This window comes from Bemisia tabaci, chromosome 7 (genome assembly GCF_918797505.1).
Source record: "Bemisia tabaci chromosome 7, PGI_BMITA_v3".
In the NCBI taxonomy this organism is placed as follows: Eukaryota; Metazoa; Arthropoda; class Insecta; order Hemiptera; family Aleyrodidae; genus Bemisia; species Bemisia tabaci.
Window position 1 is genome coordinate 37,921,280 of NC_092799.1, and position 26,063 is coordinate 37,947,342.

Below are 26,063 nucleotides of genomic sequence, written 5' to 3' on the forward strand. Positions count from 1 at the left end.
TGAGAAGCTTGCTGAAACCGTTGTAGTGGGCGATTTGACTCACGTAGAGTTTTGAGTTTCTTGTGAGCGGGCAGCTCAAATTCCTCGTAACCAATGTGAAATAAAAACGTTAATATCTTCGTTAGGAGTTGGTTTCCGTAATTTTCGTTGTGTGAATCGTTTTCCACGTGAAATTCTGGTTAAGAAACATGTATCAGATTGCTTAAATTCGTACCTTGTCTAGTGGTCCATTGTCTGGGAATTTCACCAAAATGTGTCAGAGAAATCGGGAAAATGCCAAGGAATTTAATTTTCTTGATTCTGTGGCAATTCTGGAAGTTGCTTGCTAAAAAAAACGAAGTGACGGAATCGTTCGCTGGTAGTCGAGGCTGATGAGCGCGCGATAAATTTCGCTACACCGGTAACTGGCACCAGTTGTCTCCGGCATCATCGTAGCCGCGTCGGTAATTGCGAGACGCCTTGCCAAAAAGCCGCAGAAACGTCGGCGTTTCCCATTTCCCGCCCGAAAGCTCGCCGTTTTTCCACCCGAGTCGGGCAACCCCGGCCCCGGGTCGCCGCTCAGGCTCGGCCGTCCTGTTGCTCCGGGCATTGCCGAACGCCGTCGAAAAATAATTCCCCAATCGCGGTTAACACCAAAAATAACTAACTACCAATCATTTAACTGAAATTCCTCAAAAAAAAAACCTGGAAATCCAGCAATTCTCAATCCACAGATGAATCTATTACGGCTTGAAAAAAAATTCTCGGCGTTTTTACCAAGGTCCGTTGGTACCTTTACCATCTCACTTTTTTACCAATTATTGGTAATTTTACCAAGACAGACTGGTAAGCTTACCTAAAAACCGGTATTTTTACTGTTTTTTTCAGGTAAGAATACCTCTTTTATTGGTAATAAATTCCCGGTAACTTTGCCATTTTATCTCGGTAATTCTACCACAGTCGATAAAAAATATTGGCGTTTTTACCAAGGTCCAGTAAAATTACCGAGAAAGTTCAATAATTTTACCGAGATTTCTCGGTAAAATTACCAATTCCATAAATGGTAATTTTACCAAGAAAAAACTGGGATCAAATAGAACCCTGAATTCTTGGTAATCTTATCCTTTTCTTAGTAAATACACCGAGATTTTTTTTTCAATGCGTTTCTGAATGAATCGGGACTTGCGAAAACCGCTCCTGTCCATTTTTCCAGTCTTCAGTTTTTTTGAGTTGATAATACTTTTCGGAGTTGGATGCAATCACGAAGTGGCGTAAATACTCGTCTCCGGGTTACCTTAATCCCAAAACGAGTCCTTTCATCATTTTTATGGTTGTATTAACTCTTTCCCACAGGAGCTTTGTGGCGATTAGGTGTCGCAAAGCGCCAAAAAGCGCTATAACAGCGACTCGTATGTATGTATTAACTCTTTAAAACTATTATCAACTCAAAAAAACTGAAGACTGGAATAATGGACATTGGCGGTTTTCGCACGTCCCTAATAGTTTTAATTACTAAAGTACTCAATTACTAAATTACTCAGTATTTGTTGTCATACATTTGCTAATACATGGTCCTTCATAGGGCAAAACGACGAATTTATGGCGTTTCGCGGCATCTATGGATTGCGCACCCGCAGCTGAGTTCTGAATCATGATGATTCACCGAGAACCGATCTTGCAGCGCCTCGATCTCCGTGAAATGAGAGCTACGATCCGCGGTTTCCAGACGAAAATAGATCAGTAGTTGACGTCGACGCACGCTGCACTGACAGTTGCATTGTCAATCAAAAGGAGCAGGGGAAAAGTCCATAAAATTATCGGGAAATATTGATGATCGGTGATCATGATCAATAACTATCGAGAAAGTTGATAATCAGGGTGTACTTACAAGCCCTGAATTTCCGGAAATAGTACTGACTTTTCAAGGGCGGTTCGGGAATACTGAAAAAGTGAGGAAATTCCACAAGAAGATCCGGAATTTCTGTCATTTGTGTCGCAATTTGAGCGAGAAATTCAAATTTTTGAAATTTTTCGAATTTCGTCGAATGGAGGTACTGATGAAAAAGAACTGAGCTCTTCCATAAAGGAGGTACTGAAATTCTTGGGAATGTATTGAAAAAGTACTGTTTAAGTACTGATTTTTGGGCAGCTTCCTTTAGTAGACACCCTGATAATTTTTCGAACTTTTTTTCAGTACTCTCCGGGCGCTCTATCGTATTACTGAGCAACAATCCAAGCCCACAACTCGCAATTTTAAAACAGCGTGTTGGCTTAACGAGTCATCGTAAAGGATTGGTCTTAAAATGTAAACAATATATTAGCTTCAAGATGTCTAAATCCAAATTAATGAGATTGATCTAATTTGAACAGCCGAACGTTTCTGAACGAACACTCTTTGAAAACATCCTGAAGAAAAGTCTCTCGAGTCTGATGTCCAGATTCTTTGAAAATTCGACAAGAAAGACATTTTCCGAATTCACGCGGATTTTTGCTTGAATCGAGAGCTAAGCCTCTTAATTTGAGCGGATTTCCTTTTGACTCACGAAAAAATCCGATTGAATCAAGAGTATTTTCTCTTGTCAATTTTTTCAAGAGTTGACTCGGGGGATCCAAGAGACTTTTTTCCCAATGCATGAAAGCAAAGGTCGCCAGTTAAAGTGCTGTAAGTCAAAACGGTGCAAGGTGCAAAAAATCGCAATTTAGGAAGCTTTGCTATTCTCCCCTCTTTTCTACTATCAACAATTAATTTGGAACAAATGAAGAGAGAGAGAGAAAGGAAGAGAGAAAAAAACGACTCGGCGCCCATCTTGAGCTCAAGCAACCCCAAACGGCTGCTTGATTTTTTCATTCATCTAGACAGCTCCATATCCGGCGATATCATTTCAACTTGAGGTGCACACTTCGTCCTTTTCTGCACGAAGGGACGTAACCCCATTCCACGGTTGCCAAATGGACTCGAAAAATCCTCATTTTTACAAAAACGCACCTGTGCCATTTCTCTCCATAATTTTTCCGATTTTTGCATGAGATCCAAAGACGAATCAGTGAAATTTCGGTGGGAATGGAGATGTTGCATGTGTGAGGAATTTGCGATTTGACTACAGATTCTTGTGTAAAAGTTCGCGAAAAACACGATGGTGCCACTGGTTTTCTCTGAAATCAACTCCCAAGCTCAAAAAAAAAGCTCTCGAGTTGAGGCCAAAATGGAGGGGATATCCCACGCTATCCTGAGAGTCCACCTCTACATCAAGACAAACTCTCCATACAAAGATAGGGAGCAAATACATTGACAGGGCCGCCACTTCATTTGGGGACTCCAAAACTGAAAACACGGCATCACTGCTAGTGTATTTGCTCCCTATCTTTGCATGGAGAGTTTGTCTTGACGTAGAGGTGGACTCTCAGGATAGCGTGGGATATCCCCTCCATTTTGGTCTCAATTTGAGAGCTTTTTTTGAGCTTGTGAGTTAATTTTAGAGAAAACCAGAGGCACCATCGTGTTTCTCGCGAACTTTTACAAAAGAGTCAACAGTCAAATCGCAAGTTCCTCACACACGCAACATCACCATAGCCAAAGACTCGCCCGGTAAAAACAGATTTGGCGCGAGGAGATCTGGCAACGTTGAAATATAGTCACGTTCTTTCATGAAAGGAACGACGACTTGATATCATCAAGTGTACTCATCGGACTCTCGGAATAGATTATTAGCGAAGACGGTCACAAACCGAAGACACATTTATTTACACGAGAGCTCCCTTATTCTGAATCTCGTAAATTGCTCTCGAGAATGCGGGCAAGATCTCATTTAAAACTTTTCTCGCTATAAAGTTTTGCATTAAAGCAGCCGAAATACGTAACGTGTATCCGTTCTCGAGTCGGACGAAAAGTTTTCTTTCGATGTAACGTTAGGTAGCGTAATTGATTTAGCCACGCCGAGTCAATGGTTCTGCGTAGCAGTGTATTCTTTATATAGCACCGTGAAACAACGATTGCACTTTCTTTGAAAGTTTATTAATTTCACGAGGCGAAGCTTTTTCCGCATTCACCAGTGGCGTGGCGTGAATTGCGATATATCGATTGTTATGCCATTTAAATCTATGGAAAAGGATCGATAAAAAGGGTGTTCGCAGCGAACACCTTAATAATCGATTCTTTACCATTGGTTTGAATGGCATAACAATCGATACATCGCAACTCACGCCACGCCACTGGCATTCACCATGTTTAGGGATGTTTGGTAGGTTCTTCCTTTTCTTGTGCAACACACAAATCGATGACTCTCGTAGTTTTTAAAAGACTTTATCCTGCATCCGTCATGTCATTCTGTTCAAGCACTTTTTTGACAAGATTACCGCGTATATCTTACTCCACTACCCTTTTCATTGATAGATTCAAAAATTTCTTTTCTTTTATTCCTTCTAAACTCTCTCAAAAATATGTTCATAAAGTCGATGTTTTTTAAGAGAAAAATTTATTTTATACACTCCTCGAACTTCAAAGTTATAGCCGTCTATTCTTCCTTTTTCCTCTCTTCTTACATGAACTTATTTCCAGCCCTTCCTTCATTTCTCCCTAATTTTTATCCTGTCCGACTTCCACGAAATTCCACTCCTTTTCTCCCTACAGTTAGATCGAAACTTGGCGCAGTATCTCTCTGAAACTCTCGTCTCATACCTCTGATCTTCCTTAAGTGACATTTCAATAAGTTTGACTCATCGAAGAAACGAAATTATTTTTGCAGTCTCGTGCATGACTCTATAAAAGTACAGCAGCTTTTAACCATCATGCAACGATTCCGATTTATTATACAGCTTAATTTCGATTCCGGGAGGCAACAGGATAGCAAATTTTTATCATTAGAATTATTTGACTGTAAGGTTTCATTCAAATTTGAAAATTGGAGATTTCTCCGCTCATATCGTCGCTTGGCTGACAAAAGGGCGTAACCCACATTGTGATGAGCCCGGGAAAACATTGAATTAAATGGACTATAGGGCTCATCGCGGAATGTAGTTACGCTTTTATGTCAGGAGGGCGACGATATGGCTGCCTTGCTTGCATAGCTCGGTTTCGGGTTTAGCCGAAAGAAAAGTGAGACGGAGAGAGACCAACGTTTACTTCGAAGTTTAGTCAACAGTCACCACTTAACAACGATTGGAAAGTAAACACAAAAAATCCTCGGTTTTTTTGAGGATGAAGGAGCCAAACAAGCCAAAACTGCAGTCACTATTGCAACGCGTGATGGTGTCAAGCCTCATTAGGTGGAAAGCGGAAAGAATAATATGCCGGAATCCAAAGGAGAGAACTTTTTGCTCATCTACAAATTTTCCATCCTGCTATACTGCCGTGCTAAGGATGAACGCCGTATGAAAATTCGGATGTTCCCGACTTTCCTCCTAGGAAATACCAATGTTAGAGGAAAGTCATGAATATCCTCCCTTGAAATTTTCAGACACTTTCAGATCCAATTAAGAACTAATTTCTCTAAAAATCGGATGAAGATATTCTTAAATTTTCCCTAAAATTCTCTATTAGTCAAAGAAAATTTGGCAACGTCTGGTGGTTCATAAGGCGCTTTTTCCTAGCACGGCAGTTTATGACCGTTCATAAAATACGTAACATTCTTGGAAATGGGATAACACTTATCTCTAAATGCCATTATAAGAGGGGATGGGTGGGATTGAGTGTCACGTATTTTTAGGGAGAGTTCAGACCTATGTTATAAGTGCGTTACGAAGGGATAGGGGTCAAGTGGGGGGGGGGGATCAATTTCAGCGTTACGTATTTTATGACTCTAAGAATTAAGATCCTATTCCAAAAGGTGCGTCATACGCTGTAATTTTAGTCACTTGGAGCAGGCTTGTGAGTTGAATGGAACGAGCTCTGAATAGCAGCCTCTGTTGGGACTTGGCAAACTGAGAGCAGGGCCGAATGTTTAGCAACGCAGTGTTGTAAACTGACAATGAGTGTGACAAACCGATCACGCAACCAAGTCAACAACGTCACCTCCAAGTTTCCTCATTTTCGATAGGTCGATGTTTTGTCCTGACGTGCGAACCGGAAATATTAGAGTTTCGACGTATGCGACCGCCTGCGTTTGGATCTAGTGTTCTTGAGACTGGCCCGGAGACGATTGTTTGAGGGTGTAATCGGGTTATTTTAAGCTAATTACAGTGACGGTTTGTCTTTACGATTTGCTGATGTATCTCAGGTACAGTGGCGTGGCGTGTTTTGCGATACATCGAGACACCTGCCATTTAAACCTATGGAAAAGGATCGATTAACAGGGTGTTCGCAACGAACACCTTAATAATCGATTCTTTACCATGGCTTCAAATGGAGAAATATCGATGATCGATCATTCACGCCTCGCCTCTGCTCGGGCAAGCATACGTGTCTTCTACACGGCTCCGTATTTGTTTACGACATGACGTCATTTTGTTTGGGGTTTGAGTTCCGCTTCATTGGAATTTTGAAATCTAAATCGTGGACCCCCCCCCCCCCCATTTTAAGGCTGGATTTTCGTAGTGAAGGATATTCCTTCATCATTTGACTCGATTTGCCTGCATTGCAAATTTTCTAGTCTTATGTTTTCGCCACTGATTGGCTCAAATTATGCTTCCCGAAACAAACAAAAATTGTAAATATTGGAGGAGCCCCCATGACGTTTGTGGATTTAGAATTTTCTCTCCGGGTGGGGGGGGGGGGGGGGTGTATTTCGGCTCTGATCTTATGTCGAAAATTCAGCGTAAAAAAAGAAGTTTCGGAAGGTATCTTAAAAATCAATTCGAAAACCAACCGCACAAATATAAAAACACTAAATACTAAAAATTGAATGGGCTCAAATAAGATTTAACAAGAGAGTGTGGCGCAAATTGGCTCGGACCTGGTCATAGAGAAAAAAAAGGAGGTGTTTGCATTTCGGGCATCTTGGAATATTTTGATGACTTGATGACGTAGGTGGGTACAGCGTGAAGGGGACGTCGCTGTACCCAGCTGTACCCACCTACGTCATCAAATCATCAAAATATTCCAAGATGCCCGAAATGCAAACACCTCCTTTTTTTTCTCTATGGGACCTGGTCGATTTAGAAAAATAAAATAACGTCAGTTTTAATGTAATCCGACCCCGTTTCCCCTTATTGAAAAGGTCCGACGCAATAATTTTTTTACACAGTAGTTACTTTTCAACCGAGTTATCCCTCATCCACCTTGTAGTAACTGTGAGCATTCCCTGTAATGATTTCGGCACTCTTGCTTACCTACATATCTACCTACATATTATACCTACGTCCTAACTTTTAATTCTGTACTACCTTTTGTGACCCCTACTTTTTAAATTTTTAAATTCTGTACTATATTTTGATCTCTCCTCTAAGGTGTTAATGGCTCAATTGTTAAAATCACCAAATAAACGTATCTACCAACCAACCTACATATCTCTGAAAATGTCTACAGGATACCTACATGTCTCTGAACATTAGCAATTATCTCTCTCAACCTAGTGTCGCAAAGGTCTTTCTAAACGCGACTTTTATTTTCTCGAGTTTTTTTACCGACTCCCTCATGATGGAAACTTTCCTGTGGTTAGTTTGTGAGCTAAACGGTAGCGTTCAGTGACCTCCGAGTCCGACAACCGAGGCAGCGCGTTTGGCGATTTCTCCAGCCACAACTTAGTATGACTCCAATGCTAACTTTGTTGCCAAATATGACGCTGTTAATTTTACCTGCTCATGCGCGTCTCGTGGAAGTCACTCTATGTCTTCCACGAGTTATCGAATTTCTTGACCCGCGCATGAAAATCGCGCCTTCAATATAATCTGTATACAGCCCCATGGCCGCAGTGTTTGAATAGTTATCGCTCAAATTATGAGAAACACTTTTGTATTAAAATTTGTATCATAATTCTTACAAGATATACACTGCTGTACTTGTGACAGAATGTACCAAATACACAGGTTAATCTGATGGAGCTAGGTTTTCTATTGGGTTTTTGGAAATTAACTTTCCAGAGCAAATTAACAGTTTTGGAGTAAAAAGCAGCTGCGATTTTCGGCGTATCGCTCATGCGCGATCTTAACTTGCAAGCATTCGGGAATGTATCATAAACATTACGAGAAGCGCTACAAAATTTGTAATATTTGTAACCGTTTGTGACATCAGGGTCCGAGATGTCCTAACTCTCCTTATTAAGAGAATTTCGAATCGTGTAACGTGGACTTACGGCAGCACTGAGGAAGAACGCCGTAAGAGCATTCGATTGTTGTCAAATCTTTCCTGATAAAATCGTAATTTTTAGTAAAGTCATAGGCATTCCCCGCGAACTTTTCCAATACGTTAAATTTAATTGTGGACTAATTTTTTCAATCAAGAAGACAACAATTTTCAAATTTTCAACAAAATTCGTATTTGATCAAAGAGATTTGGACGTATTTTTCAGGGTTGCCACAGTCAAGGAAAACCGGGAAATGTCAGGGAATTTTAAAAAGGAAAAACCGGGAAATGTCAGTTAAAATGACGTTAATGTCAGGGAAAATTTGTTAAATCACCCTCATTTGCTTTCTAAAATGGGTTTGAGATTTTGAACAAGAAATGCCAGAAAACTATTTTCAATCATACCTTCTTAATCACCCGTCACATATTCAATTGTCAGAGAATTTCACAAAAATGTGTCTTGGAAATGTCAGGGAATTTCATTGTCTAAATTCTGCACGGAAAAACAAGTGTCAGAGGTTATCTCCTAAAATTGTGGCACTATCCCAATCTCTTGGATGATATGGACATTTCTAATTTAATTGTTTTCGTACCGCAACTCAAGTTAGGGTAGTACCGCAACATTTGGGTTAGTTACCTAATTTATTGGGGTACTACCATAATCAATTGGGGTGCTACCAATGCTACCATAATTAATTGGGGTAGTACCATGCACAATTAATTGGAAATGTCCATATCATCTAACAACCTCGTGCTTTTTTTTCCCGTGTGGGGCAACCCTGATTCCTGTCAAACGGAACTTTGTGCATTAGGACATGAGCCCTGAGACTCATACGAATACGCGAACAACAGGGCTCTCGTCATGGTGCTCACAGTTCCGTTCGGCAGAAATACGTCTATTTAGCGACTCGGAATTGTTCTTATGGCGCGCGGCGCACAGTGCGGTGTCCTTATGGCGCGTAGGGACAAAAATCATAGCTCGCAGACAAAAGCACATAGAGGGGTGAAATTTGGTATGAGAGGTCTTGAACATATAGACTATCGTTAGATGAGGTCAAATTTTGTAAATGACACTTTGGGGAGGGAGGAGGGGGGCGGGAGTACTGATACTTGAAGGCGAGTGTTTGGGCGGTAGAGACCGAACTCATAGCTCAAAGACAGAAAGACATAGAAAAGTGAAATTTGATATGAGACCTCCTATACTTATTTGCTATTGTCGGATGGGGTCAAAATTTCATAATGACACTTGTGGCGGGGTGAGGGGGGCGGAAGCAGTGATACTTGAAGACGTGCGTTTGGGCAGTAGGGACAAACATTTTAGTCCGAAGTTGGTAGCACATACAGAAGTAAAATTTGGGTGCGACCTCTTCTACCGATAGGCCATCGTTAGAAAAGGTCAAATTTTTCAAATGACACTTGCGGTGGGGAGGGGGGGGGGAGCGGTCGCAAAGTTACTAAATAGTGAGCGCTCGGGCGGTAGGAACCGAACTCGTAGCTCAAAGACGGATGGACGTAGAGATGGAAAATTTGACATGAGACCTCCTATTCATATAGTCTATCGTTAGATGGGATTAAATTTTTAAAGCAGCACCTGGAAGGGGGAGGAGGACTGTAACAATATTATAGTGAGATCGAATCAGGTTGGAAAAAGACGGTCATGGCACATGCCCCATGATTTGATCTGAAATTACTGGTTAACAACAGGCCCTGTTACCTTTACCCATATTAAACCTTTTTAACATGTACTATAATTATTTTTTAAATTTTTGTCTGAGGAAAAAGTCGCAAGAACAAAAAATGCTCAAAAACTGTGATTATCCGAGGGAAAATCGGCTACTCCGAAAAATTGGAGGACGATGCGGAAAGACGGATAGAATTTTTGTTGGGGGGGAGGGGGGTATGTATTAGAGTATTGTATAGAATGAACATCATGTCTAATAACCACATGTGTATGCAACTTTTTTATTTTCTTTATCGGAAAGAAATCATGAAGTTCGCCTTAAACAGGGGCCGCATCATGCAGTTCAACGAGTATACCCGATTCCCGACTTGAGGTCACAAAAATGACGATTCCGTCAATTTGGGGCAGTTTGTGGCTTAAAACTAAACATATTCGGAATCTGGAGGGTATTCTGAACAATATATCAAAAAATTGCGTTGATATATTTTGATATATTATTTTAATCTATGTTTAAAGACATGATCATAAGCCAATATGCCGCTCAGTGCGCGCCTGCGAGCCCTGACTAGAGGTCACAAAAATGACGATTCCGTCGATTTGGGGCACTTTGGGGCTAAAAACTAAACATATTCTGAATCTGGAGGGTATTTTGAACAACATATCAAAAAATTGCGTTGATATATATTGATATATTTTTTTAATCTATGTTTAAACACACGATCATAAGCCAATATGCCGCTCATTGCGCGCCTGAGCCCTGACGTAAGGTCACAAAAATGACGATTCCGTCGATTTGGGGCACTTTGGGGCTAAAAAACTAAACATATTCTGAATCTGGAGGGTATTCTGAAAAACATATCAAAAAATTGCGTTGATATATTTTGATATATTTTTTTTAATCTCTGTTTAAAGATATCATCACATCTCATTTATCGATCACGTAGTTGATTTCTGACATGAAAGGACGGACGCCGTATTTTTCGTTAAATTTGAGGTCCAATTGCGTGGAAATCAAAAAGATAATGGAGTTGAAACATTATTCTAACAACTTATCAAAAAACACTGCTGAACTTATGCATGCACACTGGCTCTCTTTGGTTTCACGTATGACTGTTATAAAAGCAAGCCAATATGCCGCTCAGTGCGCGCCTAAGCCCTGACTTGAGGTCACAAAAATGACGATTCCGTCGATTTGGGGCACTTTGGGGCTAAAAACTAAACATATTCTGAATCTTGAAGGTATTCTGAACAACATATCAAAAAATTGCGTTGATATATTTTGATATATTTTTTCAATCTGCATTTGAAGATGCGTATTTGGAATAAATCGAATTTTTGACATCATCAACGGAAGACCGGACTGCGAGGCCCTTAATTTAAGAATTTAAAATGATCAACATGGTTTTTGTATGGACAAACATACCTTATACCTAAATATTCTACCTTGTTCCGTTCTGATTAGGGTAATATCAGTTATCACCCGTCATAACACATGATGCTCGCTGCTGGATCTCTGCTAATTGTGCATCCGCGCAGGTTCCGTGATTTCCCCTCCCCCTCCCTCCCCTTCAATAACATTTTCATGTCAAGAAACTACGAATTTTTTCTTCCCATCCATCCATTTCTTCAATTCATCGGTCATTTTTATTTTCCGACAAAGTCGAATTTTCGATTTTTGTCCATGGGACACTGCACTGTGGCGTGCTGCCAGCACGAAACGCGCACTGACGCCTACAAACCTAAAGGGCTACTTCTTGCATTGCGCAATGCTTGAAGTATCACCTTAGGTTTGTAGGCGCCAGTACGCGTTGCGAGCTGGCAGCACGCCGCGCCGCAGCGTGCCATAAACTTGCCCGTGATTAATAGATCAGGGTGTTAAAATATAGGCGATTTTACATCAAATTCGAAATTAGCAACTCAAGAAGCATCAGTTACGAAACTTTCGTGATCTTTCAGTCATTATCCGACTTATTTCTTCCTATTCTTGAGTTTCGAACCATAGTGCGGCGTTGTTCCGTAGGATGGCAGCGTAGCATTAGGCAACATGGGCAACGGTCAATCAGATTTGGAGCTGGCGTTGCCCGTCGTCAGCGCCAAGTTGCTGCAGCTTGCTGCATTTGCTCCTATTTTACTTGGAGCCTGAGCAGTGAACTCTGAGCAGTAAGAGTCGCATGCATCTCTGACATCTGTCAGTTGTCACTTTCCTCGAAGATCTTCCGAAAAACTGCATGCACATCGATGTTTTTCACTTCCTAGGGTTCTTGTAGCAACCAAAAGGAATGAGGGTGTTAACTTAAGGTTTAAGTTTCCCACCAAGGGGGAAGGAGGCGAAATCATCGTCAAGGAAAGTCCTTAACTTCCAGGAAATACCGAAATTTTGCCTAAACAAGTCAAACTATCCGCAATTTTATAGCAACTGCTCATTCTCGGCCACCCCTCAAGAGGAAATGTTGTCCTTTCACCCCCTTCGTTTGAAAAATTTCTGGTTGCGAAATAGATGTATGTGTGCGCGTGAAAGTACGGGGAAAGGTGAGGTGGAGAGGTGATCAGTCACTCAAAGAAGATAATTCCTGAAAAATAGTTTCCCAAAGTAAACTTGACCCAATCTCGAAGCTCTAGACGATTTATATATAATAGCACAGAAGTTCTGAATTAGATAGTTGAATATGTTCGTGCAGTTTATTTTATTTGTCATCTTACTCGAGCATCTTCAACTATAATATCTCCCAACTAAATCAATCAATCACTAATACAGGAAACAACTAGATTTGTCGCTACTCAATTTCTGAAGTATAAGCTATACGCTCATTTGATGATGCGCAATCTATACTATAAGCTCCAAGACCTCCTAATTTTGCGAAACTGGTAACGCTTAGTTCCAGCGTTCTACCGGGCCGATTTTCATGATTTTTGCGGCTATCGACGGAAAATTGTCTCTAGATAAGCCAACTCTTTTCAGATTTTCAAAATCATTTTATCATTATAATAAAATAAAAGTTAGAGTTTTTATATTTATCTCTTTATTTTTATTTATTCTGATTATTAACATTTTAGGTCTGGTTCCCTATATTTTTTCTTGTTCTGCACATTTTGTTTTTTCTGTTAGTTTTGGATTTCCTTTTTGGCTGGCCTTTCTAAGTTTGGGTTGATTTAACTTTAATAATAAATGTTTTTCTCATTTAGTTCCTTTGGGGACTGCGGTGTTTTCTCCTATACAAATCCGATTTCGGAAGACTTTTGATTATAGATAAGTCTAACTTTCCACTATCACTTCAGTCTAAAAGGTAAGTTAAGTTCATCAAGTTAGGCTCATCCTAATAGCATTCTACAGAAATAGGAAAAGAATATAAACATACTAGGGGGCTACGCCCCCTGGCCGCTACGCGGCCCAACCCCTGAAAGCGCTCCGCGCCATCAATGGGCCGCTTCGCGGCCCTATTTTTACCCTCCAATCAGTGTTAGTTTTATTTTTCCCCCAAAAAATTATGATATGAGATATACTTTAATTTTAAACTTTATACTTAAAATTACTTTAAAATTAAAAGGACGCATATTGGAATGACTGCTTGATGAAATATTGCAGTAAAACAATGAACAATGATAGTCAAGTAATATTAAAGAATTCCTGAGTCGGGGATTGAACCCACATCGATGTAAAGTGGACGCAATCGACGTCTGAGACGACTCGGCCTCCGCTCACCGTGAGTACGCCGGCGCGAAGCTTGTGTAAATAGGTGTAGAGCTGATGCGCAGGCTACACAGCTACTGCGCAACCTCCTCGACCACTGCGCATCCTCCCGCGCATAGCGGTAGCAGTACCGGAGCATTCCGTAAACTCACTCACTTTTATAACGTGATTTTAAAAAAACCTGGGTCCTTTTTCCAAAATCTGATTACAGCGGGCTCATCTAGGGCCTATTACCTCTCGATTTACGAAAAAATCATGGAAATCGGCCCGGTAGAACGCTCAAACGAACTATGACAAAAAGTATAAATTTACATTCGGAAATGTTACTTCTCCTGAAAGCTATCGTTGCTTTAATTGTGCAATCGTCGGAAATGATCATGATCCACTCTGCATCGAATATTCGCGACGTTTTTTTACGCAGCGCACCGGTTCCTACCAATTACCGGCACGCCGCCACCGCCGGCCGGCATTTTTGCTTCAAGGACGTTCCCAACGATATTGCCACTCTATCTACAGATTTCAATGCACAAACAATAAATATGGACGTATTTCTGCCAAACGGAACTATGTGCATTAGGACGTGAGCCCTGTTATGCATATATTCTCATGGGTTTTAGGGCTCATGTCTTAATGCACATAGTGCCGTTTGGCAGAAATACGTCCATATCACCGAGGCCCCCCTTCATTATTCTGCCGTGCTAAGGAAGAACACCTTATGAACATTCGAATGTTGCAAAATTTCATCTCAGAAAAGATTTAATTTCGGAGACAATTATGAATTTTTGTCCTCGCAATTTTTAGACGCTTTTGGTCAAATTACGAACGAAATCATCTTTAAAATTGGAAGAGAAATATTCACAAATTTTCCCGAAAATTCATGATTTGCCGAAGGAGATTTGGCAACGCCGGAAGACTTATGCGGCGTTTTTCCTTAGCATGACAGTATTGCGCCGGCATTTGCTGAAAGTTTTGAACAGGGGACCCAGCAACCTAGGCAAGTTTGCCTCTTATTTTGTCAACAGCCAACTTTCATTTGCGGATGGCGCTAAGTATGTTTGTGTTTACCTGCGTCCACTGAGGCACCGATGAGGATTTTCGAGTGGACCCAGCTTTCCGCTTCAATCTGGCGACGGCTCGTGTTTATACCAGTGTTCGAAACTCACCTTTGAGTTTTAGGAGCCATGTGGCGCATCAAGTCCGATTTTTAGGCGCCATTGAAGATTTTTTAGGGGCCAAATTGACTTTTTGCCTATATATCACGACGCATTTCGTGGAAAATTAGACGCAAGATTTTTTCGTAACAGAACTAGTTAGTAGCTGTAACTTGGGGAAGATAAAAGCACTAAGGATGAAATCGTGAAGACTAGAAAAAGCTTTCCTGTAGTGCTGAAAATTTCGAATAATCACCTAATATGAAAATATAGATTTTTAAGGGCCACGTTGGCGCAGAGCGTTCATTTTTTAGGCGCCATGACCGATTTTTAGGCGCATTTGGCGCATTGACGCTTGTGAGTTTCGAACACTGTTTTATACACTGGAAAAAAAACACAGTGGATCTACAGTCCAGACTCTTAAAAACATCGACAAGAAAAAGTACTCTCGATTCAATCAGAATTTAGCTTTAAATCAAGAACCAAGCCTCTTAATTTAAGCGGATTTCGTTTTGATTCAGGCAAAAATCCGATTGAATCAAGAGTATTTTTTCTTGTCAATGTTTTCAAGAGTCTGGACTCTAGATCCAATGTGTTTTTTTTCCAGTGTACTGTTATTACGGGTTTTAATAGGGAATTGGGGGGGGGGGGGGTGCTGACCATACAGACCGATTCGCACAACTCAGTTTGAGTTCAGAGACACTATCGCGCATTGACGCGCATTGACGGCTGGAAATCTGTACACAGTCCATATCTTGAGAGATCATTTCGCGGAATGAGCCAATTTTCCAACTTGCGGGAAAGGTCGGTTAACGCGGGAGTGGATATAAAGAGATATGCGGGAGTAGCTATCTTGGTGGCAACCTTGCGGACGACTGCTGGTGACGGAAACTTTGTGCTCTCGGAGAGGGGGAATGGGTCAGGGATTTTCTCAAAACCTTGAAAAGTTTGTAAAGTATTAGATAATGTACCCAAATTTTACGCAGCTCTGTACGTAAATTATATCATCTACCGTTTTCATTTGCGAACTTGAGTATTCATCCCGTTAAATAAAACCCTGATACACCGAACCGTTTGTACGATACAACTATTTGAACTCTTATTCAGTGATGCAAATTACATAACCACTGAATTGAAGGATAACTGAGTTTTCATTCTTGTTTGTTACAAGGATGTTGCGTTTAGACTGGTAGAACTATTCCGAATCCTTGGTGACTCAAGTTACATAACCGTTACAATGTAGGAAAACTGAGTTTTTCACTTGAAAAATACCTGTGATATATCCTGTGAAATATCACCTGATGCTGTTTTTTTTTATTTTTTCCTAAATTTCAAAAACGCATGTATATCCACGAAGTTGTACGCTACGGACGAAGTTTTCACGGCTGTTTTTTTAGTTTTTCGTTCATTTAAAGAGTTTTCAGATGTGTCATGCGTGGTTCTGAGCGTGATCTATGGGGCGTTCTATGCACGACTTTTCGTGATACACAAATCAATTCTAGCGCGCACTTTTCCGAGACATTCCAGAAGAAATAATTAATATCCAACCGCTCTGTTGTGTGCATGCGAGTGACTTTCGTAAATTGCCATCTACTTCAAATTTCTATATAGCTCGTCGGGAAGTTATCTCAGCACTATCTCACTGCATAGGTCTTGACGTCAGACCAGCTGCTTACACGTCTTATCTAAAAATCTTAACACAGGAATCCTTGACGCATTGAAAAATAAAAATGCTCTACCGTCTTCCCTTTATTTAGTGTAAAACGTTCTTTATCGGAGAGCAACACTCAGATTTGCATAATAATAACTAATTACCGAAATTTTGAAGAATATTGCAAGTCAAACACACAAGACCTGATCTGGCAGAACGTGCTTTATAAACCGCCTACTGCACCTGTCATCAGTCATCATTAAATCAGCACCTCATAAGTGACTGATCAGCCATCAGCCGATCACTTCCTTGAATTGGATTTGAGGGTTTCTCAAATGTTTCGATTAGCATTGGACATCGGTTTGAAGAACGTTCCTTGAAAGATAATGATAAAGTTACAATGTTAATTTTTCATTTTTCAAAGCAAGATATAAGAAAGTAAAATTTTTAAATTTTAAAAAATCTTCAACACTCAAAATTAAAACCACTATGTAAAAACTACGATCAGACATCCTGTTGTTAGAATAATTTTTATCAAAGTAGTACAAGAAAATATTTTCAAACTTAGAAAATTTGGCCGTAGATTTTCCACCTCGCCCAATTTCCGGGCTTTTGCTCTATTTTTGTTCTCAATTTTAAAAGCAACAATAGCTAGATACCCTCTGTAATCTGTATCTCTGCCCCTTGGTTATTTTTTTCTTTTTCTTCTTTTTTTCTTTTTCTTCTTTTTTTCTTTTTCTTCTTTTTTCTTTTTCTTCTTTTTTCGTTTTATTCTTTTTTCGTTTTATTCTTTTTTTCTTTTTCTTCTTTTTCTTCTTTTTTTCTTTTTTTTTCTTTTTCTGCTTTTTCTTCTTTTCTTTTTTTACTTTTTCTTCTTTTTTTCTTTTTCTTCTTTTTCTTCTTTTTCTTCTTTTTCTTCTTTTTCTTCTTTTTCTTCTTTTTCTTCTTTTTCTTCTTTTTTTGTTTCTTCTTTTTCTTCTTTTTTTTCTTTTTTTTCTTTTTTTTTCTTTTTCTTCTTTTTTTCTTTTTCTTCTTTTTTTCTTTTTCTTCTTTTTTCTTTTTCTTCTTTTTTTCGTTTTATTCTTTTTTTCTTTTTCTTCTTTTTTTCTTTTTTTTCTTTTTTCTGCTTTTTCTTCTTTTTCTTTTTTTCTTTTTTACTTTTTCTTCTTTTTTCTTTTTCTTCTTTTTTTCGTTTTATTCTTTTTTTCTTTTTCTTCTTTTTTTCTTTTTTTTCTTTTTCTGCTTTTTCTTCTTTTTCTTTTTTTCTTTTTTACTTTTTCTTCTTTTTTTCTTTTTCTTCTTTTTCTTCTTTTTCTTCTTTTCCTTCTTTTTTCTTTTTCTTCTTTTTCTTCTTTTTTTTCTTTTTTTCTTTTTCTTCTTTTTTTCTTTTTCTTCTTTTTCTTTTTTTTCTTTTTTTTCTTCCGTTTTTTCTTTTTCTTATTTTTCTTATTTTTCTGCTTTTTCTTCTTTTTTTGTTTTTCTTATTTTTTCCTTTTTCTTATTTTTTCTATATATATAAAGTCGCTTTATAACGCACTCTGGCGTTCTACGACACCCAAGCGCCACATATGCCTGTCTTCCCAGAGGTTATCGGGCAACTGACACCGCAACATCTCTTTGTCAACGCCCTGCCGCCAACCCTTTACGGGACGTCCCCGTCGCCTCTTCCCAGGTGGTACCCAATCCAAAACCTGTTTGGGCAACCTCTCCTCCGACATTCTTTGCACATGTCCATACCAGCATAACTGCCTGGACATGACGTCGTGCACGATATCTTTCTCAACCTTCATCACCTGGCGAATTCTCTCATTACGGACACGGTCCCGTCTCGAAATGCCAGCAGATCGCCGCCAAAAATCCATTTCAGTTGCCCTCAACATTTCTTGCGTTCTTTTCGTCAAAGGCCACACTTCACTACCATAGAGCACGATACTTTTAACGATGGCGTCATATATCCGGTGCTTGTTTGCCTTTGAGATGCTCTGATCCCAGAGCACCCCGTTCAGCATCGCGATGGCTCTCTTGCCCTGGATGATCCTGTCCTTAATTATTGCTCTATCCATCCTTCCATCTCTTATTTTTTTTTTTTTTTTTTTTTTTTATTTTTTTTTTTTATTTTTTTTTTTTTATTTTTTATTTTTTTCTTTTTCTTCTCCTGTTTTTGCACTAATTTTGCACCTCCCGCGAATCCCAATTTTTACGACCACTGCTCGACACGGTGCAAATGCGGTCGTGTCTGCTTGGAGGACGCCCATAAAGTCGCTTTATTATTTCCGTCGGCTTTTACGACGCCCAGGCTCGCGGCTCCGTCGGCGGTGGCGGTTTCGACCGCGAAACCAACCGAAAACCGCCCGGATTTCTAAACCGTTTCGCTCGGATTTTCCACTTTTTTTGGCCGCACACCGCGCCGCGCTTCAACCGAAGCTAGTTTGCGGCTACCATGACCATAGCCGCCGCCCCCCCCCCCCCCCAGCCCCATATTCACGGCTGAGAACAGCCGTGCTGCCGTGCAAAGGAAAAACAGCGTACAGGGTTTCCGCGGTCAGGGAATGCCGGGGAATTTTAAAAAGTCAGGGAAAACCTGGAAATGTCAGGGAAAATGACGAAAGTGTGAGGGGAAAATTGTTAATTTACCTCTATCAGATTTTGACGGATTTGACGTTTAGAACAACAAATTTTGCCTGAAAACTATTTCTAATAGTTGTTTAGAACATTGGAAAAAAACCACATTGGATCTAGAGTCCAGACTCTTGAAAACATTGACAAGAAAAAGGACTCTTGATTCAAGCTTAGCAGATTTAAGCTTAAATCAAAAGGAAATCTGCTCAAATTAAGAGGCTTGGTTCTTGATTTAAGCTTAAATCTGATTGAATCAAGAGCATTTTTTCTTGTCGATGTTTTTAAGAGTCTGGACTCTAGACCCAATGTGTTTTTTTTTTCCAGTGAAGTTGTTACGTTTGTTTAGTCTTAGCCACGCAGACTTATGACCAAGGGAACTACTGTTGCTCTGCCCTTTTTAGCGTCAAAAAATGAGTAGGTTTTGGGTGTCTGATGTTATTTTCCCACTTTGTTTCACGTGCGTTTAATATTGTTTCACGCGTGTCACATCATTTACATTGTAACAATCTTCAGTTGAGCGGTCGTGCGCAACCGGTTGCTCGTCCCGCTGCACGCTCCGGTCGCCGGTGGTATTGTTGCTCGCTGCTCGCTCGTTGGTTCTTCCTGATTCCCCAAGACAATAGCTTCGGGAAGTGGGAGGTGAAAATTAAGTTTTTTTTAAGCAGCGATGCCGCGCAGCTTAGAAATAAAAGGAACACTGGAAAAAAAACACATTGGATCTAGAGTCCGACTCTTGAAAACATTGACAAGAAAAAAAACTCTTGATTCAATCAGATTTAAGCTTAAATCAAAAGAAAATCCACTGAAATTAAGAGGCTTGGTCCTTGTAAGCTTAAATCTGATTGAATCGAGAGTATTTTTTCTTGTCGATGTTTTTGTGAGTCTGGACTCCAGATCCAATGTGTTTTTTTTTTCCTGTGTGTCTGCAGCTGCCAATTTGGTTACACCGGGAATGTGGTTGGTACAATATGGCGTCAATATTTCCTCAAAATTATAAATTCGAAGTATGGAAACCGGATTGTGACGTCTATTGTTCTGACGTCATGTCACCACAAGATAATTTTAAACTCTTTAAAGTGTACCTTCTTCGTCAGGAATCTCTTTTATTTCATGGAAACATACGTGATTCATTTCCATTTTAGCGTTTAGGAGTAATAAAATTTGAAAAATATGCGCGAGAATTGCCTGAAAAGTGCTAAAAAATAATGTAAAAAAGTGTCTGTTACGAGCTTGATTTTTTGGTCCTAAAAGGAGCGTGAGCTAGTTTATTTTTTTATCGCTTATTTTTTTACTACTTCAAATACCACACAAGTGGTACTTAATCCTACTCTTTCAGTGGAGCCCTCCCCCTCCCAGTCCCTACTACACAACCACTCCGAAGCAATCGTTTTTGAGACCATCTAATTCGAGTTGCATTGTCGGGAATCGAACCCGAGACCTCCTGTCTATAATGCCAGCGCAGCAACCGCCACGCCACTGAGTTGATAAGTTCAATTGTTTCTATATTTACGGACAAGAATTAATTCATCGTGTATTTTATGAGCTGAATCAATTTTAAGAAAATCTCTTTGGTTTCCAAAAAACATAGAGCGTATGTCAAGAGCAGATGATATTTTGTTTGCAGTAAGTTCCCATAGCAAATTTGCTTGCGCAAGTGGAAAATGAGATTCAAAAGACGCGGAAGAATTTTCTCACCATCATTGTGTGGAAACGCGATACAAAAATCGATGGGAGCACGTATTGTGTGTTTACAAACCAAGCAAAAATCGAATGCATGTTGGAACATGAGGTGCGGCCATCTGGAGGACAGTAGACGAGGAGACAAAACAAGTAGTTGTTGCCACTAGCAGTGCATTATACATAAATAGTAATTCAAAACAGTGAGACGACATGAGAAGCCTACATGAGAAACAGTGAAGACAATCAAGTTGTGGTGTCATCATTCAAAGTACTGCTACTGTTTCTGCTGAATTTGCTGGGTATTTATTTACATAGGCGGATCCAAAGGAAGCGTAGTTTCCCCTGTGTGCCCGAAAAAAAGGAAGAAGAAAAAGGGATCAAAGAAAGAAGGGGTGAATGGAGAAAAGGAGAAGGAAGGACGCTTATTAGATTTGGTAATGATTCATGACGAAATTGTCTCAAACTGCATGTAAGGTGCTTTAAAATTCTGAAAATTTCTTTAAGGCGTATGATTCATACGTTTAATAATTTTTATCAAAGTAACTGGTACCTTTCGGACCAGGTTGCCTCGTTAAAATCGGCCGTGGTACTGTGCGTGACATTAATTCTTTTTCTTGAAAAATGAAATGTTTCCTCCTACCGCCATTTTTACCGGTGATTTAGCCGGAAAAATGAACATGTCCATCGTCCTAATGAAGGTGACTGAGTCATTTCTGAAGACATCGACTCCTTAATTCAGCAAAACCACTGACGACCCAATCAATCAATGTCCCATACATTAAATTGAACTTGAGGGATTATTGTAGGATCTCTAGAGTCCCCTGCGTTTTAGCCACAGTGTGTTCAGTTGGAATCTCGAAGCCCTCCTATACGGATACACATGATCACTGTGCATATGTATGCCTCTATCTGATAAATTATTTAAAAAAAACTTCGGTAGTTAAGAAACACAAAAGAAAACAAGATTAGAGGGATCTCATGTACATTAATTACGTAGAGCACATTTATATGAATATTTATTCCGTCCAAGTTTTCTCTGCAATAATTCACTCACACTCTTCGGAGAGAAAGTTCGAAAGTGTGATTTTACTCCAAAAGAAAAATAAAACAACATTTATATTTCATAAATTAACTACCTATCTTTAAAATGCACTAGAAAAAAAAATAAAAAACCACATTTGATCCAGAGTCAAGACTCTTGAAAACATTGACAAGAAAAAAAACTCTTGATTCAATCAGATTTTTGCTTACATCAAAAAAGAAATCCGCTCAAATTAAGAGGCGTGGTTCTTGATTTAAGCAAAAATCCGATTGAATCAAGAGTATTTTTCTTGTGGATGTTTTTAAGAGTCTGGACTCCAGATCCAATGTGCTTTTTAGTGTGTATCTTTAAGCAACGAATTGAAGTCTCACGACCAAAGCATTATCGCTCAACACTACGGCCATGTGCGCAAGAGAACGTGTTTGTCCCAGAAAATTTCTTTAATCATAATATAGAAGATTTTTACCTGTGGTCGTTGCTCATCATCGAAGTAAAACGCAGGAGCGTCCATCGAGTGAGCAACAAGCGGGCTCGGGCTCTGTCGTATCTTCGTCCACCCGCATGTGGCGTATCATAATGCAAGACTTTCAAAACTTTCACCGAAACGAAAATGTGCCCGTTTATAATTCATAGTATCTCCTCTCCTAGGAAAAAGAAAATAGATATTCTTCGGCGTTCATAAACCTACTAAAATATCTCGATTGAGAGAGAAATTTCCCTTGAGTTCCTCAGAAAAACGGTAACTATAAATAGTTGATCAGTTTGTCGTGAACACAACAAAACCACTCTAGTTTACGTAAATCATAACATCTATCGCTCAAATGCACAAACTTCGCTGTTTGTACCGTTAAATAGAGCACTGATAGTAGACTATTTGTGCGATACAACTATTTTAACTCCCGAGTGGGTAAAATTGCATACCCACTGGATTGAAGGATAACTCAGTTTTTTCACTTGTCGGTTACAATAATATTGCGCTTGGACACCAAACCACGTGCCAAGCGAAGGTAAAATGGACTGTGTTAAGCAGAAAGGCACTAAGCCACATAAGCTGTTGCCAAATTCAATCGGGCTTTTTAAATTTTTACATGAAAACGGTTGTGCGGATTTTTGTGCTTTCAGTGAATTTTCCGCACAGCACGAAGCCAATTCCATTAAATTCTATGGGATCCGAATAAACGTTCCCTTGTAAAAACTTAAACTTCCTAGTCAAATTTGGCAATAACTGATGTGGTTTGGTTCCTTTTTGCTAATCGCGATCCAAATGGAAGTCGTTATATTTATGAGCGACGTTGAATCCTCGCCGAGATTAGTCCCACTTTTGCCGGGTTACGGGTTCGTCTCAGTGGCGTGCTTTGCGATATATCGATTGATCTGCCATTTAAACCCATGGAAAATAATCGATAAACAGGGTGTTCGCAACGAACACCTTAATTATCGATTCTTTAGCATAGCCTCAAATGGGCAAAAATCGATAATCGATCATTCACGCCTTGCCAGGGGTCCGTCTCTGGCCCTCAATTAGAAATCAATCGGGATCAGCTCCCGCGCGATTATCATTTGGTTCCTTTCATGTTTGTTAGTGTCGCAATAAAAAAGTTGCAATTTCACGACGAAACGCCGCGCCGTTACCCCGCGCTAGTGCCGCACGGTAGAACGGGTCAATCAGAGAGGTCGGATATAACATTTTTGACCAAAACTGCAAATTTTGATGTTTAATTCGTCAAAATTTAAATTTTATCGGGTGCTTCTTCAAGAATATTTCTCGAGGAAACCAATGGATCACTTTTAAAATCTCCAAGTTTTCTATAAATGGAGTCATGAGCTATTGAAGTTTCAAAATTTTGTCCGACCTCTTCCAGTGGCTCGATTCTCTGTGCGCCGCTTCAAGTTGCGTTGACAGAAGCCACGGTTCCACAGAGCGCGGACGATGCGAATTTAGCCGCGCGTCAAATTCATGGAACCGGTTGCGACTATTTTAATCCTACCTTTTGCGAATAGAAATACTATTCGCGTCAGAAACGTCCGCGATAGAGACAGGTCTATTTTATCGAGGACTTGGGTACAAAAAGGGCAATTTGCCTTCGAAGTGTTTCAGAAATCGCCTTTAACAATTTCTAGTTCGTGAGAAAACCGCTGGATCCTTAAATTTGAGATTTGTGCTGAAGATTCTTTTAAACTATGCAGAATATTTAGTTATTTATTTTCCTGTCAAGAATAAAAACGTCAACCGAAGTTCTGAGCTTCTGAAATGTGCCTTTTTCGCACCCAAGTTCTCAATTTTTGAAGCCAGTTGCGCCAATACGCTGCGCGGCTAACTTTCCGCCGCCCGCACCCTGTGGAACCATACTGCCGTGCTAAGGAAAAACACCGTATGAGCCTTCAGGCGTTGCCAAGTTTCCTCCGATAAATACCGAATTTACCCGGAAAATTGCGAATATTATTTACCTAAATTTTCAGACACTTTTGTACGCAATTTAATCCAAAACCTCCGAAAATTTCAAGGGAAAATATGTATAAATGTCGTCAAAAATACATGTTTTATTGAGGAAAATTTGGCAACTCTCGAATGTTCATACGGCGTTCTGCCTTAGCACGGCTGCATAGCTCGGAGCATTTGTTGCACGAGGTAGAGAAAACGACTGTGGAACTGAATCCGCGACTCTTAATTGCTTTTTAAATGGACTGCGGTTCGACCACAAGATTCGTCAGAGCATCAAACCGAATTCCCCCTCTCACCGTGTTCGCTTTTTCCTATGCGCATTGCAACCGCATGCCTCCACCAATAGGATCCCTCCATCCCCATTTTTTCCTCTTTGTCTGAAGCTTTATCTATCACTGCCAAGAATCAGCCCTCTGAAGGGTTTAAGTCCCAGCCGTGGGACACGGTTCGCCTGTCAAGAGTCAGACCTGATTTCTATAGCTGTGACCAGCCACTTCTGGTGAAATTTTATAATGCCCCGTGCTCGTTCCTACACCTTACTACCTTCGAAAGTCAAGAACACTGCTCATCGCATCAGGCGTCCTGAATTTTTATGATTGATTATGACTCTCTGAAGTCCTTCGACGCACCATCACTGGCACGTAGAGAGCTTTAACCAACTTTGGCCGGGACTAAAAATCGGAAGCGCTCAGAAAGGTCACTTCGCAGATACCCTCTCCATGCCCCTCAAAAGTAGAAGAAAGTGGGTTTTATTTGTGATGGAGTCCAGCGAAATGAGACTTCGGATGGAAATTCAAATTGTCCAGAACAGCGAAAAAACCGGTTCGGCGTCGAAAATATCGATTTTCAGTTTTCGATAATTTTCTACTTCTCTAATGAAAACTGGGTCTAAGTTTCAAGGCATGATTCGCCTCATTACTGAGGTTATGAGGGTTTAAACTGATTTTTTTTTTTTTAAGGGGTCATACTAGCGTAAGCAAACTTCATCAGCATTTCTTGTGAAATCCCCCATTTTTCGTCCTAAAAGTTTGGACTCCTGCCAAATAATTGTCAATTTTTGGAATTTGGGATCTTCTTTGCGTCAAATGACGCAGAGTCAACCTTTTCGTCACTTTTCTTCGAAGAGTGACAATAGCGATAGCAACACCAGCGTTTCTCACATGGCCGGATTTACCTACTTGCCGCCCAAGGGCCGCCTGTATTTTGCCGCCCTCTTCTCATGCATTTTGAAACATCAATAAAAACCATCAAGTGAACGTGCCAGCGGGGGAGGGGTGCATAAGACGCGTTCACTCGTGTTGGAAACATTTTTTGCGTAAGCCCTGTCAACACTACTAGCAAAAGTTCACGGAACTTCGCGCGAAAGGTCAGTTCCGAAAACCTATCTCTATGGGGACAAGGCCTTTCATTTGTAAGAAATGAACTAAAAAGTAAAGAAAGAACAAACATAAATGTAGTTTAATAATTTTAACTTCCGCCGCCGTGCCATGCCGCGCTGACCACACTGTGTTTGGCGCAATGCCTGAAGTATTCATGTAGTCTTGTAGGCACTGTGCGTTTCACGCCGCGCCGACCGCTGTTGACCGTACTGTATGTTTGACGCAATGCGTGAAGTATTCACGCAGTCTCGTAGGCGCTAATATGCGTTACATGCCGACCGCCGCGCCGCGTCGAAGGCTTCTCCTTTTCATCTCAAGTCCTCGTCATCATTTCTCTTTGCGCCTCGCCGCGCCGCTCCAGGCCAAATTACGTGTTTGGTTTCTCTCTTAACTCAACTAATTAAAGGTGCGCAGTCTTTTGTATCACCGAAATACGATAAAATTAGAAATTAATGAACTCTCAGGAAATGAGAGATTTTGTCACCTCTTCTTGTTCGTAATTTATTTCTGAATCCGACTTTTTTGTACCTGCATT

The 26,063-nt window shown here is 40.2% G+C and overlaps 1 protein-coding gene across 1 annotated transcript in view; it reads left to right on the forward strand.

Annotated features, from left to right (window-relative positions):
• mfas (midline fasciclin) overlaps window positions 1-26,063 on the forward strand; it is a 94,128-nt gene that overhangs the window by 54,121 nt on the left and 13,944 nt on the right. The gene's annotated exons all lie outside the window — the stretch shown is intronic.